General features: G+C 41.7%; 1 protein-coding gene across 6 annotated transcripts in view; it reads left to right on the top strand.

The window, feature by feature from the left end:
* The window catches only part of MITF (melanocyte inducing transcription factor), a 145,567-nt gene that overhangs the window by 99,347 nt on the left and 31,645 nt on the right, over positions 1-14,575 (top strand). The window lies entirely within an intron of this gene.

Raw genomic sequence — 14,575 nt, 5'->3', positions numbered from 1 at the left:
GTGCAATAAGCGTTAAGAAAAAATACCGGCAAATAGCTTTGTTCAGAAACTTAGGAAAGATCCCGCACAAAGGATTGTTTCAGAAAGCCTTAATCTGGAATACGGTCTTTTGCTGTTTGCCACTAGTAATCCTTTTTTGCTCAAATGACTTCATTTCTTTTTGTTGCTTTTGTGCTCCTTCTTCATCCAGTGTCCTAATTACTGGGGAGAATCTGTATCTGGAACAGACAGAAATGCAGACTTCTTCACTTCACCGGAGTTGGGTTAGACCAGCTACTGCAGAGTAGCGCAATTAATTTTAAGCGACACTCAGAATTCGAAAATAATTTATGTAACTCCAAAATTCAGAAGAGATGCTGCAATTGGATGTTAGTTTTACCCCCCTGCTTTTGCACCTGCGACATATATAAACTGTATTTTCCCCACTTAAATTGATGGTTGGGTAATTTTCACTGCTGTGTGTCCACATGTGTGCTGCAACGCCTATGGCTCTCCAACAATATGGTTAATTGGGCACTTTAAAAGTAAAGCTTAGTTTGCAAATGCAGAGAGACTACTTCAGTTAAAGCAGGGGTGGGGGAACCTGTGGCTCTATAGTTGTTACTAAAATACAACTCCCATCAGCCCCAGCAAGTATCATTAGTGGCCAGGCATGATGGGAATTGTCGTTCAGCACCATCTGGAATTCACATGTTCTCCACCCCCAACTTAAAGAACATTAACAAATATTAGCAATGGCTGTTGCGGTGGCATTGGTTATGTTAGGTGGCTAAGCAAGGTCACAGGTGAATTTGCAGTAGTAGACCCTACATGTCTTTGTAGAATTAGGTCTGAGAAGGTGGCTGCACAGGATCATATTCTTGGAACGTGAGATGTGTGGGATAAGTTTTTGATGGAATGCAAGGCAAGACCATGGTCTAGAAACTCCACAGAACACTTGTACTGCATCTAATACACAACCTGATCTTTTGTCTTGTTCCTTGTTGGGTAAAGCACTCTGAGAAGGTTTTGTCATTTTTTGTGAACTCGGATGAAAGTAAATGACTCCAATGAAAATAAATGGGCATTTGGCTATATGAAGCGGCCTCATTCTGAGGCAGACCTTTGCCAGTTCTGCTCACTAATAGGGGGATCTGCAAAATGTGCCCCTTTTTGTAAACCAGGAATCACCAACAGGCAAACTTGGAATTTTGAGGGAATGTTGTCACTGCTCTGAAAAAATGCTGCCCCAGAGGGTGTCCATTCCCAAAATGGCTACCTCCTTAATAAATTAACATAACAAATGAAGCTGTTTTATACAGTGTCAGACCATTGGTCTACATAGGTCAGTGTTGCATTCCACAGGGTCTCCAGAGACAAAAATAAAATAAAAATTCAAGTCTTGCTATCCAAAATCCTTTTAACTGGAGAGGCCAGATATTGGATTGGGGACTTGTTGCATGTAGGTTATGAGCTTGACCATTGATTTCCATTCCATGTGTGGTCTGTATGAGCTGTGTCCGTTTCTTGTAGTGAAGTGACGGCAACTAATGACCATTTATTTATTTATTTATTTATGAGATTTATATGCCTCCCTTCATCAAAAGATCTCAGGGCAGTTCACAGAGTAAAATACAGGATAAAAACAATAAAATAAGTAAAACAAAAACAGCAAAACAATAACCCCCCTAGAGCATGAGTCTGAAATTAAAACTTTTAGAGGGTGTGAATATTTTTGTGCATAAGTGAACAACCTCAGTGCATGAGATTTAAAGCTTTGCAGTTCATTTGTTTAGAGTTGGAAAATAGTTACCATAAAGTCTTTGTGCAGAAGCTATAATTAGACGCTTTAGATTAATGTAGGTTTTAATTCTATACCGTAAAATCCTGCGGTTAATCCTTGAACTCTCTTGAATTCAGCAGGGGCCTGCCTGTCAGTTCTGATCTGAAATGGTTTGTCATCTCTTTCTCCATCAGTCTGATCTTGACTATGACAGATCTTATGCCAAAGTAGGGAAAGAAATGTTGTAAATTCTTGCTGAGTAAGAGTAAATTGTAACTGACGAGACCACCAAGTGATTTGTCTATCCAATAAGCAATATGTCCACCCAGCATGAATTTAATATTGAAACACTACAGGGAGGTCCTATGCATGTCTACCAAGAAATAAGTCCTATTGAATTCAATAGAACTTGCTTCCAGGTAATCATGTGTGTTGGGTTGTATCCTATGCAACTAGAAGGAGTGCTAATTTATGGACATGTGCAATTTAGAATTAGATCTGAACCAAAATGTTTTATTAATTTTATCTCCCTAGTTTACAGGCTCCAGAACTTAGGGCACTTTTGGCTATTTGGGAAGGATACAAAAAGTGGTGAAATTTGCAGTGAACATCAGTAGCAATGGTGCACCACAACATTGCTATGGTTGGTTGTTGGCCACCATGTTTCCTTTTCATGGGAGCCGGTGTGGTGTAGTGGTTAAGAGCGGTAGTCTCGTAATCTGGTGAACCGGGTTCGCGTCTCCGCTCCTCCACATGCAGCTGCTGGGTGACCTTGGGCCAGTCACACTTCTCTGAAGTCTCTCAGCCCCACTCACCTCACAGAGTGTTTGTTGTGGGGGAGGAAGGGAAAGGAGAATGTTACCCGCTTTGAGACTCCTTAGGGTAGTGATAAAGTGGGATATCAAATCCAAATCCAAACTCTTCATAGATTACTGGTGTGAGCATTCCTGAGGACAATTATTCCTGCTCTCTGAGAATCCTGAAAACAGAAACACAGTAACCTCCAGCCACTAAGATGTTGGGGAGCAAAATTGTAGCTCCCAAATCTTGAAATACATGGTGGCTGCAATAGACAAGATAATATGAGGTTTGGGGGACCTTTTTACTCCCCAAGGTCCACCATAGTTTGAACTTAAGAATTCTTTTAATAGAATTTCATATTGGCTCTAATTCTAATAATTACAATGAAAACTTTCGCAAGAGGCATGATTGTTGCAAGGTGGGAGGTGAATCTGAGAGAGTGGGGCTTCATCATTTGAACTGGGGACTTCCTAGCCAAGACATTTTGGCACCTGAGGCGGGCTCCAAAATGACACCCTCCTCCCCGCCAGGGAAGAAAGGGAGAGGGAAGATCTACATCAGGAACAAGGGAGGAAAGAAAGATGGACATCAGGATCTGCTACTCTGGTGGATCCTGCTGCCTGAGGCAGTTGCCTCATCTTGTCTCATGGGTAGGCCGGCCCTCTTCCAGGATCATAACCTTTTTCCCCCTTCAATTTTTTTTATTGATTTTCACAAAATTATAAACACACAAACAAATAAAGAAACAAACATAAAACATAACCTTATTAAAGCTAATCTTATTAACATTGTTAAGTGACTTCCTCGTATCCCCCTAGTCGAATTTCAATGCATATCATTTTAACGGTTTTCCAAATCAAAGTTCTTATAAATTTAACTTAATCACTTAACATCTTTCTATCTTACAAATTCAGCATTAAACATATTAATTCACCACATAACTTGTTTAAATCCTAAGCCTTTCTGGTAATTGCAAGCTTTTTCCAATTAATTTAACTTAATGTATTTAACTAAATAATCATTAAATTTCATCCATTCTTCCTGGTATTCGTCATCCTTCTGGTCGCGGACTCTTCCAGTCAGGTCGGCTAGCTCCGAAAAATCCATCATCTTCATCTGCCATTCTTTCACAGTTGGTACTTCTTGCATTTTCCACTTCTTAGCTAATAAAACTCAAGCAGCAGTTGTGGCATACAAAAATAATTTAATATCTTTCTTGGGCAATTCCAAACCTGTTATTCCAAGAAGAAAGCCTCTGGTTTCTTTATAAATGTATATTTCAAATTTTTTTTCAATTCATTATAAATCTTTCCCCAGAAGTCTTTCACCTTGGGGCAGGTCCATCACATGTGATAAAAAGTACCTTCTTTTTTTTTTTACATTTCCAACATAGATTATCACAATTATGATACATCTTTGCTAGTTTAACAGGGGTCAAATACCATCTATACATCATTTTCATTATATTTTCCTTTAACATTGTACATGCAGTGAACTTAACCCCTTTCTTCCACAATCTTTCCTAATCCTCAAACATTATGTAATGTCATACATCTCTTGCCCAATCTATCATCACTGATTTAACTTGTTCATCCTTTGTATGCCACTCCATCCTGGATCATAACCTTAGCCACTATATAGCTGAATTAATCAATACACTCTGAAAGTCAAGTTAGATCAAATGTTAATGCCTAGTTCCTCCAACAAAAGGTATGTGTACCAACAGTGCGATAGGAATCTGGTTTTGAAACCCAATGGGTGAACAGTTTGTGAGGGCCCAAGAGTAACATAATGTTTTAGATTGCTGAAGCTAAGCTGCATATCTTGTCTCTGTGTATGCAATGTTAATATATTAAGTTAGTGCTGCATGCAGTTTCAAAAATGAATTCCCCAAATTAATTTAGGAAACTAAATTTCCTATGCTAAACTAAAATTGTTATCAGTGGAGGAAGTTAAAAAGATGGAAAACCCATTCCAGTTACAGTGTATTCCCATCCAGTAGTCTCCTTATCACATGTCAAATAGTTTTGCTGCCATAAACACTAGAAACTTGACTTTTGAAACTGGAGAACTTCTGAAAATGTCAAGAAAGTCTTATGGATCTTGCAGCTGAAGATTCTTAGGGCCACAAATTGCTTGCATCGTCTGGGACTACCTGTTCTGTGTACCTCTTCACTATGGGTGAAATCCAGTGTCTGGAACAACTTGATCCAGTAGAGGTATCCACTAACATGGAGAGATGAAAAACAAACAAACTAATGTGTTGTCATGGCTGAATTCTGAGTCAGGGATGTCTGGGCTAGGGAAAGGGGGCTGCTGATATTTGAGTTTTTATTTTTATTTTCTGGTCAGTGGGTGGGAGTATTGTATGGTGTTTTGTAGCAGAGCACCTGCTTTTCAACCGGAAGGTCCCAGGTTTAATCCCTGTCATCTCAAGATAGGAGTGGGAGAGATCCCTATCAGAAACCCTGGAGAAGCCATTGCCGGTCAGTGTAGACCAGTGACGGCCAAACTTGGCCCTCCAGCTGTTTTGGGACTACAATTCCCATCATCCCTGACCACTGGTCCTGTTAGCTAGGGATGATGGGAGTTGTAGTCCCAAAACAGCTGGGGGGGCCAAGTTTGGCCATCACTGGTGTAGACAGGCATGAGATAGATGGATTCGTTACCATCTGACTCAGTATAAGACAGCTTCCTATATTCCTATATTGGTGTGGTTTTGGGTGGAGGATTTGGTTTGTTTGTCACCATGCTGCCAATGTAGTTATCGCTGTTATGGAATGGGGGCTGTTGCTTATTTTTGTTTTCTAACACGCCGTATGAAATGTTTTCATTTGATTTTTCTTTTCTATTGTATTTATGCATGTGTCCTTCAATGTCAGTTGCTTGGGGACCGCCTAGGTGACTAGTACGGTAAGTTTAACAACAGCAGCAACATTTGCTGATTTGCACTGTGACTCGTTCCCCAGATCTTTTTTGGAGGTTTGCTGTGGAACCAGTGTGGAAGGTGCCATGGGGTGCTGGGGAAATTGTCTCCTTTCCTCTTACATTAGCGGGTGCTTCTGCTGGATCAAGAGCCATTCCACAAGTGGAGCAGCAGCAGGGGGTTTCATGTATAGCATATCATGGCCATTCTCCTGTCCTCCTTTGCTTGCAGCACATTATGGCATCTTAGTCTTCCTTGCAATGTATACTGCCATGTTTCTGTAGAGCAAGTGTGCGCAGAGTGTGTACAGCCTAGTTTTCCTGTCTTCTGCGATTCATACAATTAATGCCGGACTAGGTTTACCATAGTCTCACCCTGGAAGACATGCTCTGCAAGCAGAAGGTCCCAGCTTCACTTCCCAGCATCTTCAGGTAGGGCTTTGGATGTCCCCTGTCTGAAACCCTGGCAAGCTTCTGCCAGTTACAGATAGGTAGCCGTGTTGGTCTGCCATAGTCAAAACAAAATAAAAAAATTCCTTCCAGTAGCACTTTAAAGACCAACTAAGTTAGTTCTTGGTATGAGCTTTCGTGTGCATGCACACTTCTTCAGATGTATCTCATACCAAGCTCATACCAAGAACTAACTTAGTTGGTCTTTAAGGTGCTACTGGAAGGAATTTTTTTTATTTTGTTTAAGCTTCTGCCAGTCAGTGTAGTCAAATACCAAGCTTGTTGGGACCGATTTGATACCAGGCAGAATTATTGAGCACAGATTAGTTATATTTTCACTGGTAAGAGATTGTGTGTGTGTGTGTGTGTGTGTGTGTGTGTATGCACACACATGTGCTCTTGCTTTGTAAATTAAAAAACCCCTGGATAGTTAAAATAAATAATTATGAATAATGAAATGTAGATGTTGAAGGAGTGTCCAGCACACCCTTGGCTGACAGCTATAGCTGAACTTGGGCTTGAATTTTGACAAAGTTGAAAGCGCTCTCTCTTTTTAAACTGAGAACGTTTTCAAAAATGTGTGTAAGGAGCGAAGCTTTCTCCCCCTCAGGCCCCAGGCTGTGGCTCCTGTGCCAGAATATCTTCAGTTGTGATCCCTGGTGGTGTTTTTTCTTTTTAAATAAAAAAGCACTGTTCTGTTTTGAAAGACAGAAGATTAGCAAAGAGATTTGTGAGCTGCCTTAAATCTCATCAGGAAGCAAATTAATGTCTCTATCAACTTTGGGACTCTTTGGTAGGAAAACCTGACTTTATCCCAGTTACAGAGGTGGTTACATCACGCCAAGAATGCAAGCATGTGGAACGTAGTGTTCCCCCCCCCCTTAAAAAAAAAAAAGATATGCAGGGATTATGGAAAGGTATGTTAATGAGGCTATGCTATGCCAGCTAGAGTATTTATAGAGAACGCTGTTGTACAACTAGCAACTCTGTGCCAAGAACAAGGTGCACACACATACACATTTGATTTTCTACTGGCTTCTCATTCCTGTTGAAACCCCCAGTATGGTCTGGGGGACCCAGACATGATATGAAGAAGGTGCAATTTTTTTACCTTTTCCAGGGACTATTTCCATTGGGTCAGAAGTCAGAAGTTTCAAACCCTGTTCCCAGCTCTCAAACCAGTGCAGTGCAAGAGGCTATGCGATGGATACCCTAGCTCAGCCGGCCCCATTCATCCAAGCCCTGATGATTGCCTACTGTCTACAGCAGGCATGGCCAAACCTTGCCCTGCAGCTGTTTTAGGACTACAATTCTCATCATCTCTGACCACTGGTCCTGTTAGCTAGGGATGATGGGAGCTGTAGTGCAAAAACAGCTGGAGGGCCAAGTTTGGCCATGCCTGGTCTACAGGCTTATCGTTTACCTGATACTGCTCTTAACGTACTTTATAACACGGTGAAGTAGAAGCCCGTATCCTATGCCAAGCTCTGTGCTAAGAATGGTTTGCTAATCAACACCCATTGTATTGTGCAAATGGTAAAATTATTCAGTTCCAGTGTCAATGTTTCCAACTGTGATCATTTCAAATAGGGTCGGTATGTTAAAATGAGTCTTAGTTGAGAGATGCCCAATACTTAATTCAGAAATGTGTAGAATGTTCCCTTGAGGCAACCACTCCTTCTTATGAGTTGGTCCAAAAAGAATTGCCAGGTTCTTAAGAAAGACACCAGTAATCATCAACTTAAGCAGCCTCAGTACAACTGTAGAGTACAGTAGAACCTTGGTTTCTGAACTTAATCCGTTCCAGGAGTCTGTTTGACTTCTGAAACGGTTCGACAACCAAGGCGCATCTTCCGATTGGCTGCAGGAGCTTCCTGCACTCGATTGGAAGCCACGACCGGCTTCTGAAAAGTTCACACACTCACTTCCAGGTTTGCGGCGTTTGGGAGCTGATTTGTTAGGGAGCCAAGCTGTTCGAGTACCAAGGTACCATTGTACTGAATTGGAGGCACAATCAGTAGGACTTTGCGTTGACATGTCTCTGTGGGAGCAGCTAGAGAGCAATACGGAGCCAGGCATATCTAAGACTTTTGATGATGATGATATTTATTTATACCCCACCTTTTCCCCTGACAGGGAGCCAAGGCGGTTTACAGATAAAATGAGAACAGCTCATTGCTGTGCTGAAATAACACTGAAGCAGGTTGTTAACAAAATCTGGCTAATGGGGAGTTATTTATTTCGGAAGAGGCCTGATGCTTCTCCTCTTAATAGCAAAACAGGCTTCTTCCCTCAATAACAAAAGCAGAAAACTGGGGGATTGCACAAGGAGTGCCATGTGACAGGAACAGCCAGGGGTGGAAGCGAAAATGGGTGGGTCTGTTGCCATGACAAAAACATGGACAACTCATGTGGGGCCCAACTGGCAGGCAGAAGGCTGGTGACAATGTGTCATCAGCAAATAGCATTTGAAACCCTTTGCAGCGTCCTAAACAGTTGGACTATTGATTTCAGAGAATCACATTTTCAAGGGATCCCAAGAGGGCAGCATAGATATCTCATTAAACATGAAATGATATTTCTGAACACCTGGCTTTCCTCCTGTTTCTCAAAAAAAAAGAGCTGCTAATGGAAATAGAGCAATAGTTGGGTTGTTATTGCCCCACTGTCATGATCCTTGAAATTGATGTTAGAAGCTACTAGAATGCTCTGGAAACACTGCTGTGTTTGGAACTGTAACTGAAATTTATCATGTATCTCAATACTGTAATTGTGAGTCCATATTCTACAAAGATGGTATAGTTCATGATCTTTTAAATCTATTTTTTTTCACATTTCATTTGTCCCTCAAGTTGCTCAGAATATGGTATACATGGTTATCCCTTTTATCCTCACAACACCCCTGTGAGGTAGGCTAGAGTGACAATCCAAATATCACCCACTGTGTTTTGTAGGGATTCGTTCTGGATTTCCCTCAGCTCCAGTGAAGCCCTCTAACCACTACCCACACTGCCTCTTAAAACTAAATGCAGCTCAGATATCCTCTGCTGCTACATCTTCTTTTTAATTATTATTATTTTTCAGATAGCCGGTTTGGGGAGCATTATTTTCTTTGGAGCTTAACCTGTAGAATGACTGGATTGAAAGTGACAAGCCAGAGACATTCCTGCCATTCAGGAGAGGCTTAAGGAATTTCTTATTGGCTAAATTACAAATATGTAGCATTTTGCCCAGTACTGCATGGCGATTTCAGCCTGCTTGACCGTGACAAGATTAGCGTTCTCGCTCTCTACCCCCAACCCCTTCGTAATGGTTGTGTAAAAAAAGAAAGAAAAGAAAAGATTAAGTTGTACCAGGCAGAGATGCAGAAAGTGTGTAAAACCCAGGTCTTTACCTTGAATGATTCTCTCTTTCATTCATTTGGTGCCTTAATTAGCCCCCATGTCCTTTAACCTCCTGAGAAATAAATAAGGGGTTAGATTTGGGTGGGGTGGGGGAGAGGGATCAAGACACACATTGATTTTACCACACACCACTAGATAATACATCAAGGAATGTTTGCAATTAGCCCAACCTCTCCCATTTCAGCTTCATTTCGTAAAATTGGCTGCTTTAAAATAATGACCGCTCGACTATGATTGAGGTGTTTCATAGGCATAGCTGAGCTCTTAAACAAAAACAATACTACAGTGCATTTATAAACCAGATTTTAGCGCTGTAATATTCTCCCTATAAGAGTGGCTTCTTTTGGATAATTACCCCCTCTCTGTGTTTGTGGTCTTTATTTCTCTTCTCTTCTTACCTACACCAGAATTGGAAACCTTTGGCCTTCCTGGGATTCAACTCTCATCACCTCAGATTTCTGACCATGTGTGGTATGGCTAAGGGGAATTGGACAATTCTCCAGTTGGAGAGACATAGAAAGTGGAGTCCTTGCTTAATCGGTATTGGGACCTGTAGTTTTTAATTGTAGTTTGCTGTCCTCGCCTCCTTGGGGACAGAAATTCAATAAATAAATAAAACCTGTTCGCAAATAATCTAGAATTGAGGATGAGCAGTGAGGTGGCTAAGTTTGCTGACAACACTAAGTTGTTCAGGCTCGTTAAAACAAGAAGTTTGCAGCATCTACCTAGGCAATGAAGTACTTTTCCCACCCATGCTGGCCACTGAATCCCCTTGACCAAGAAGGTACATAAAACGGCTTCTTGTCCCAGTTGAGCCTTTTGCCCAAGCAGCACTCTCTTCCTGTGCTGTTGGTGCCTTTCTCTATCCTTTTCCAGTCCTGGCTTTCTGGTTTGTTCCTTTATCCTGCGTTCTGGTTTTTCCTCCAGGGCTGACTTGCTCTTTGGTTCCGACTCATGGCTTTGTCCCCTGATGCAAATGCTACTCCTCTTGGCATCCAATTGACAGCAATCAACAAGTCTTCCCATTTGAGTTTTTATTAAGTTTCTCATTTGTTCCAGTCAATTCAGCAAATCTCTGCATCAGTTTGCATTAAAAAAAAAAAGTCCTCATGAAAACACCATTTTGGTGCAAACTTCTCCAAATATAGACATTTTCCTGTATCATTTTTGCAACCAGTTTTTCCTAATGTAATACATTTTTGTATGCTATTTTTGCTCATATATGCATTTTTATATAGAGTAATCATTAGTTCTCTAACAACAACAACAAAAGAGGTACCAAAACATGCATGTATTAGGGGCTAATATGTGCCCTTTTTGGCATTTTTTATTTTATTTTTGCAAACTTCGTTGCAAAATTTGGGAAAGCACAAATCTCAAAAGGATAGCTGTGTTTTGGTTTCAAATATTGTTTTGGCAAGTTCAAATTAGGTTGGCTCACATTAAAATGTGAACTGAGCTGAATCGCCCTCCTGCCTTCGTCCCTAGATGACCTTAAAACAAAGCAAAACACTGAAAACAAAACAAAACACTGAAAAGTGTGCATCACAGCAATTTGAGTTGTGAAACCCTGTTATATAGGCACCTTTGCTCTCAAAGGCTACTAAACATTAACTCCTGATCTGTAGTCAGTCTAGCACTTGTTAGGTCATGCAAAGCCTCTCTTGAATACCAGACAATAGTATTTCCTGAAGTAGTCGGCAGATGGCGATAGTGCTTCCTAGAGATGCTGTTTCTTAACACTGTTAATTTGATTTATTAAGTGTCTTGAAACGTAGTATTTCCCACTCACTGCCAATAAAATACATAAAAGCATTTTAGGAATCGCTTTTACACTTACTTTTTTTTTTACTGTTTTGGTTCTGCATTTTGATATCTGTTACGATAGGACAAAAAGCAAACTGCATGCTTAAAACATGAAATGGAAGTGACAGGTGGCCATTGATGCTTTTGTTGCTGTGTAATACAGCTGAGGATTTTAAAGTTTTTGAGTTTTTTTGTTTGTTTACAGGCTTTAACAGTTTATTGTACACCACTGAGTTTTTGTGTGTGTGTAAAACAGACAAGTTTCAAAGCAAGTATGCAGCCCCGATGTGCTATATTGCAAAAAAATTGTTACATAGTCAGCAATGTGGGGGTTTCGGAAAATTCGCAAATGAGTGGAATTTCATGTAGGAAAAAATTCAGGCTGTGATGGAAGTTGTTCCGGTGCCCTGGAGAGGGATTTTAACTTAGCATGTTTATTCTGCATGTATTTAGTAAACAAAACTAAAAGCTTTGAAGCTGCCAAGCTGGCCACATTATTAGCACTTGCCGTCCATTCATTATTATGAAATGCAGGTGGTTGTGGGTTTTTCCCATGGAAAAATAAAGCACTGGAAAAAAAATCTGTCAATGTATATGCATGGTGTACTGGTTAGAGTGCAGGACTAGGACCTGGGAGACGAATCAGTCAGTGTCAGCCTGACCTGATAATAGTGATGAGGATAAGAGGGGGAGGAGAAATGCATTCTCTTGAGCTCCTTGGAGGAAAGGTGGGGTGTAAATGCAACCAACCAACCAACCAAAATAAAATGAAACATGACTGTTGGATTTGTAGAAAGTTGCTGGGATGAGGAGAACTCCTCAGGACCAGGGATGGCTCTTTTGTATGCCACACTAAATGGCCTTTTCGCCTCTTGATGATAGGCTTTTTCTTTGCAGGAATCATCCGCTTGCTGCTTTCGGGACGCACTGGTACAAGTCATCTTGCCATTGCATCCCTTTTCATATCTTTAGGACTGATGTACCAGCAGTTTCACAGTGTGCTTTTCAAATCTTTTATCTCCTGCATACACACAGTGGTCAGTTGATTAGTCATTTATGCTCCTTACCGTATTTTTCCATGTATAAGACGCCCCCATGTATAACACACCCCTATTTGGGGGGGACTGAAATTTAAGAAAATGGGGGGAGATGGCACAGAGCTGTTGAGCTTTTTTGGGGGGGTTGTCGAGGGTTGCTGAGCCTTTTTTAGGGGGGGGGGTTGCTGAAAATTGCTCACCCGCACGCATTGCAAAATCTGCCTCTTGTCCGTCCCCTCGCCGGCAGAAGCTGCCAATTGCCCGCCCTATTGCCACAACGACAGCCAATCAGCACTAGTCCTTCACGCAGCCACCAATAACATGCCCAACAGCCGCTGACAGCCATGGCAGCAACCAGTCAAACGTCCACCCCATGCGCTATCCATGTATAAGACGACCCCCACTTTTTAGCACAATTTTTAAAGGAAAAAAAACTAGTCTTATACACGGAAAACTACAGTATCTCATTTCTAGATGCATTTCCACGGCTAGAAAGTTTTGTACAGTTACACCAAATCTAACAGGATAATTAAAAACAGCAACCTCAAAAGCAGATTGGTTCCTTCCAAGATATTAAATACAATGTTGAGGTGCCATAGACGGTGGGTGGGAAGGAAGGAGATGGGAAGAGAAAAGGAGATAGCCTGCACAAGACCTCTAACAGTTTATTGCAGTTATCCCACGGGGGGGGGGGGGGTTAGGGCTGAAGGAAAAGGACATGGTAGATGGTTAAAAAACCAAAAAAGCAAACAACCCCCCTCCCCCAAAAAACTTTGCTGTATACTTATTTGACAGTAATCTCCTCAAGCCCAGTGGGGCTTACTATTTGAGTAACCTGCACAGGATTGGGAATTTTAACTTGACGAAGCCATGGTGAAAATTATTATTAAGTAACTATAAGTATCTCTGTGTTTGTTTTCCCCCATCCCTAGTTTAAAACATCCAGTGTTTCTTTGTTGAATTGTCAGAGTGAGTCTAGAAAGTGTTGTATCCAGTAAGTAATATATGAAGAAACCTGTCATTGAGGGTGGGGGGGGGGCGGTGAGCACGTGGCTGCTCAGTGATGTAAAGCTGAAGACCGATCCTTTGTACTATTAAAAAAAAAAGTTCACTTAGGCTAGAAGACCTTGGAAGACCCTAAAGCTGCCATTATTAGCTGTGGGGTGGGGAACAAATAGCTTCTGACGGCAACTTTTTTGTTATTGACTTCTTCAGAATCTGCGTCGTGTCTTGAAAAGGAGCATATTGAAGGGTTCTTCTGTGTGCTTTAAACAAACCGAGATATAAAAGCGATGGAGGTCCCTCGCCCCTGATTGCCGTGGGGCAATGTACTTTACGTTTGTAAGCTTCTGCTGCTTACAAGTTGCTGCTGGTGCTGTTTTCTAGCTATTCTGAGGATTCTACAGCCCTAAAGACTGTGATCCTTTGACATCTTTGAAACCAATCCCGTTTTTGCTAAAATCCAGGTGTCCTAAAAACATATATAAATTCAGAACTTTGTACTATGAATAGAGAAGCTTCATTTAGAATGCTGTGCCCTTACTATTTATTTTTTTTAAAAGTAATTGTGGAGTGTTTCAAATGGGGTGATGAATGTTTAATAGGAAGAATGGGTTTGCATATCAGCTTTTTAGAAGAGGGATGAGTTTTCTATTTTGTTATTTTTGACTTTCTGAAATGGTGGCATCTGTCTGTCTTGGGAAACAATGGAGTGGGTCTCTGGTGGTGAAGTCAAACCGCTAGAGAATCACAGCGCCTGCTGTGGCTGCAGAGATGCAGCTGCCTCCTGTGTTGTTTTTGCTGCATTAGCATCACCCAAGTGACATCTCTGGGGCACAAACCTTGGCAGTGTGTATGGAGGTCCTGGCCTACCCAGAAGACAAGACCTCCCTCTTGGCCTTGCTGATGTGGTCCAAAGGAAAGCAGAGCAATAGGTTTTGCAGCAGCTTGACTGCAGGTGTTGCTAGAAGGTGGCGTACAAGATGCCATCCAATCGCCTTAGGGACTCCACTCTGGATTTGTGTAGAGTTTACACCTTAGTCTTTTCTTCTGCAAGGCACCGAAAGTTTAGGATCACAGTTTTCCTTTTCCTGGATGGGCTGCCTTTTCAGGTTGCCCCTCACTTCCCACTTCAGCACATGCAGAAACTGCCTTCTTGACTGCTGACCCCACTTTTGCTCTCTTCCACGCAATCCGCCAGAGCCTGTCTTCACATGCAGGGGAAATCCCTAACTCACTGAGGGTTTGTGACCCATCAACCCTCACCTGGTTAGCCAGCCAGCTGAAACTGTTTCCTGAGGTGTGGCCGCTGTCACATGCTGACAGCTTCTAGGAGCCACAGGTGAGAACAGAGTGCAGGGTGGGGACCAAAGGTGGACAAACTCCCAGCG

The sequence above is a fragment of the Podarcis cretensis genome (genome assembly GCF_951804945.1).
Source record: "Podarcis cretensis genome assembly, chromosome: 2".
NCBI lineage: Eukaryota > Metazoa > Chordata > Lepidosauria > Squamata > Lacertidae > Podarcis > Podarcis cretensis.
This window is presented reverse-complemented; position numbering and strand designations above follow the sequence as displayed.